The sequence below is a fragment of the Solanum tuberosum genome, unplaced genomic scaffold, assembly GCF_000226075.1.
Source record: "Solanum tuberosum cultivar DM 1-3 516 R44 unplaced genomic scaffold, SolTub_3.0 scf00456, whole genome shotgun sequence".
Classification (NCBI taxonomy): domain Eukaryota; kingdom Viridiplantae; phylum Streptophyta; class Magnoliopsida; order Solanales; family Solanaceae; genus Solanum; species Solanum tuberosum.
Window position 1 is genome coordinate 372,911 of NW_006239384.1, and position 4,686 is coordinate 377,596.

The following is a 4,686-nucleotide window of genomic DNA, read 5'->3' on the forward strand; positions in this document are numbered from 1 at the left end:
TTTCTCAGTAGACTTAGCTTTTCTGTGGACCTTTCGGGCTTATGGGGGTTCATTTAGGTTTTATTTGACCCTGCACACGAGTGTACCTTCAGCGCATATGGTGGTCAGGTTAGGTTTAGTTTAGTTGTACTTAGCTTGTTTCTGGTATGCTCGTGTTCTGTCTTTTCGTATCTGTTTTGACCTCTCTGTGTCTAGATTCTATCCTTTCTAATTGTTTTTACCCTTTTTGCTCAGTCGGCCTATGATGCCTACAGAGTACTTGTTGTGTTGGTACTCATGCTAAGCTCTGCATCTATTTCGTGATGCAGGTCCCAGTACCAGTTACCAGCGGTGATTAGTTCCAGCCTTCTTTTCTATCTGTGATTCGGAGACGAGAGCGAGCACTTGGCGTTTGGGTTTGTTCTGTCTCCTTCTTTTGTTTTTCGCTAGTCCTGTTGCCCTTGAAACACACTCTGTTGTGGTCCAGTGTTGGGACTTGTACTCTTTATTAGATAGTTCTGTACAAGTGACTTCTAGGTTCTGGGAGGGATTTCTGTATATATTTATTTAGGGTTGCTTCTGCCTTGTTCTTCTTGTTTAGATTATTGTTATCGTTAGTTTCTGCCCTTTCGCTCATTGGTTGATGTTCTTGGTTACGGGTTGGCTTAACTATTGGTAGGGTATAGTAGGTGCCATCATCACTCGAGAAATCGGGTCGTGGCAAGTTGGTATCAAAGCCTCAGGTTCACCGGTCTCACTTGTACAGAGCTAACGTCTAGTATACTAGTGCGGATCGGTGCGGAGACGTCCGTAACTTTTCTTCGGGAAGCTACAGGATGTCCTTAGAAAGATTTCCTCTTTTGTTTCACTTTCGTGCAACATGTGTCTTCTTTCTTCCTTAAGATCTCACTTGTTTCACTCTTTCGCAGGATGGCTCTCTCGCGAGGTGGCGCGACCGGGGGTGATGCACCCATGCCTGCAGACAAAGCCCCTGCTTAGGGTAGACGCCGACCCCAAGATCGAGAGAGGGCCGCAACATCAGTCCCGGAGATAGATTCTATCCTTTCTAATTGTTTTACCCTTTTGCTCAGTCGGCCTTTGATGCCTACGGAGTACCTGTTGTGTTGGTACTCATGCTACGCTCTGCATCTATTTCATGATGCAGGTCCCAGTACCAGTTACCAGCGATGATTAGTTCCAGCCTTCTTTTCCAGCTGTGATTCGGAGACGAGAGCGAGCACTTGGCGTTTGGATTTGTTCTGTCTCCTTCTTTTGTTTTTCACTAGTCTAGTTTCCCGTGAGACACGCTCTATTGTGGTCCAGTTTTGGGACTTGTACTCTTTATTAGATAGTTCTGTACTATTGACTTCCAGGTTCTGGGAGGGATTTCTGTATATCTTTATTTTGGGTTGCTTCCGCCTTGTTATTCTTGTTTAGATTACTGTTATCGTTAGTTTCTGCCCTTTCGCTCAATGGTTGATCTTCTAGGTTACGGCTTGGCTTGCCTATTGGTAGGGTATAGTAGGTGCCATCATGACTCGAGAAATCGGGTCGTGACAAGTTGGTATCCGAGCCTCAGGTTCACCGGTCTCACTTGTACAGAGCTAACGTTTAGTAGAGTCTTGCGGATCGGTGCGGAGACGTCCTTAACTTTTCTTCGGGAAGCTACGGGATGTCCTTAGAAATATTTCCTCTTTTGTTTCACTTTCGTGCAGCATGTGTTTTCTTGGTTCCTTAAGATCTCACTTGTTTCACTCTTTTGCAAGATGGCTCGCTCGCGAGGTGGCGCGACCGGGGGTGATGCACCCGTGCCTGCAGAGAAATCCCCAGCTTGGGGTAGACGCCGACCCCGAGGTCGAGAGAGGGCCACAACATCAGTCCAGGAGAGGGAGGAGGATCTAGAGCCTGTACAAGACCCTTCAGCACTTCGTATAGCAGATCAGCCGGTGGGGCCGGTGCCAGCCTAGCCGTCACCCGGACTAGTTCTGACTCCAGATCTCTAGGCCGGTATTGCTCAGCTCTTAGGTGTGCTTGGGGGGATAAAGCAACCACCCTCCAAAGTTAAACCAGCACTAGTACGACAGGATCAGCCTAAAGTGAGGGCACCTCAGGTCCAGGTACCACCGGAGGAGGTACAACCATTGGCATCGGATGTCTGCCGCTTGAGGACCAGAAAATGCTTAGTGTGTTTCTCAGGTTGACACCACCGAGGTTTTCTGGGGCAATGGGCGAGGATGCCCACGAGTTTCTTACTACTTGTCGTGAGAGGCTTCACACTTTGGACCTTGTAGGGTGTAGAGGGGCTGACTTCATTGCTTAACAGCTAGATGGGCCACCCAGGCAATGGTGGCGCACATTCATTCAGACCAGGCCAGTTGGATCTCCACCAGTATCATGGGATGAGTTTTCTGAGGCCTTCTTGACCAAGTTTATCCCTTGTAGCGTCAGAGACCGCCTCAGGGATCAGTTCTGTAGGTTGTAGCAGGGCTCCATGTCGGTGGCAATGTACGAGACTAGGTTCCACGAGCTTTCCCGTCATGCCGAGATGATATTACTTACAGAGGAGGAGTGAGTTAGGTGCTTTGTTCGTGGGTTGAGATTGCAGCTTGGGCTTGAGACCCAGACCTTAGTTTCTGCGGGTCGATCTTTTTTAGACATACTTGACCATGCTAGTACTATGGAGCATTTTCGTCGTGAGGCCCAATGGGGCAGCGAGAAGAGGGCTAGGCATGAGGGAAGCTACCGTGACTCCTGCCCCAGGTGTAGAGATTATCATGACAGAGCCGGACGACGGTTTCGACAGGGTCAGTCAAGCAGAACTTCACAAGCCTTTCTTTAGGCATCAGATGGTTGTCGGAGTGAAGCTAGTTCGAGTTAGGTCCGCGAGGTGTTTCAATCGGGTTCTTGAGGCCATGGTAGTCGTTCTTCTGGGAGTCACCGTCGATAGGGTTTCTATGAGTGTGGTGAGATGGGTCATTGGGCCAGGAACTGCCCTCAGCATAGTCGGATTGCTCCAGCTCCTCATGCAGCTCCTCCAGCTTTACCAGCACCTCCAGTTAGAGGCCGTGTTGAGGGTTAGGACCGTAGACGTGGTCAGCAGGGTATACTGGGTGGTCCTCGAGTAGGCTGGTCAGGTGGTAGTTTTGATGGTCATGGCAGAGGCAGACATAGCCATTTCTATGCAGCTCCGACAAGGGCGGAGGCTGAGGCATCAGACGATGTGATCACAGGTACGATAATTTTATGCCAGCAGCCCATCTTGAAGTTATTTGATCCAGGCTCTACTTTTTCGTATGTTTCAGTTTATTATGCCTCTCGATTGAGTATGAAGTCTGAGCCTTTGGTTGCGCCGTTGCGTGTGTCGACCCCCATGGGTGAGTCTTTAGTAGTGGATTAGGTATTTCGATCTTGCTTAGTTACTATGCAGGGGGGTGAAACCCGGGCTAACCTTATATTGCTTGACAAGGTTGATTTCGATTTGATTGTGGGCATGTACTTGTTATCCCCTTATCGCGCTATTTTAGATTGCTTTTCTAAGACCGTTACCTTTGCCATTTGTGGTATTCCTTCGGTGGTGTGGCAGGGATCTCTTGGTAGCACACCAGTTGGGGTTATCTCTTTTATTCGTGCTAGGAGGCTAGTGGCTTGTGGATGCCTATCATATTTGGCCTATGTGCGTGATGTTAGTAGGGAAGTTCCTCCGGTTGAGTCAGTTCCTGTTGTTTGTGACTTCTTATATGTGTTTCCTACTGACCTACCTCTCCTACCATCAGAGCGTGATACTGATTTTCCGATTGAGCTTGAGCTAGGTACTCAGCCTATTTCTAATCTTTAGCGTTCTTGGGGAATGTTATATCGAAGGAGCGCATTATGGTTGATCAGGCTACTACATATGATTTTTAGAGGGTTTCTCTACCTTGGCAGCACCTCTGACCCGGTTGTCTCCTGTTGATGTTCCCTTTATTTGGTCAGAGGAGTGTGAGGAGAGCTTTTGAGGCTCAAGGAGTTATTGACCAGCGGTCCTATATTGACTCTTCCAGTTGAGGGCGAGGGCTTCATGGTTTATTGTGATGCATCCGGCATTGGTTTAGGTTGTGTATAGATGCAGCAGGGCCGGGTTATTGCTTATGCGTCGAGGCAGCTTAAAATTCTTGAGCGCAACAACCCCACCCATGACATAGAGTTGGCGGGGATAGTTTTCGCACTTAAGATTTGGAGGCACTACTTGTATGGAGTTCGATGTGAGATCTATACCGATCACAGGAGTCTTCATTACGTCATGGCCAGAGGACCTTAATTCGAGGCAGCGTCGTTGGATTGAGCTCCTGAAGGACTATGACCTCTCTATTCTCTATCATTCGAGAAAGGCGAATGTGGTAGGGGTTGCCTTGAGGTGAAAGGCGGTGAGTATGGGTAGCCTAGCCTTCTTATCTGTTGAGGAGCGACCCTTGGCTATGGACGTACAGTTCTTAGCCAATAGCATGGTTTGGTTGGATATCTCAGATCCTAGACGTGTCCTGGCCCATATGGGAGTTCACTCTTCCTTGCTTGATAGGATCTGTGGTTGTCAGTTTGAGGATGAGGCCTTGGTGGCCCTTAGAGATCGAGTGTTAGCGGGTGATAGGGGTCAGGCTACCTTAGATCCTGATGGAGTGTTGAGATTTTCCGGCCGCATGTGTGATCCGATGCCAGCAGGTAAAGGCCGAG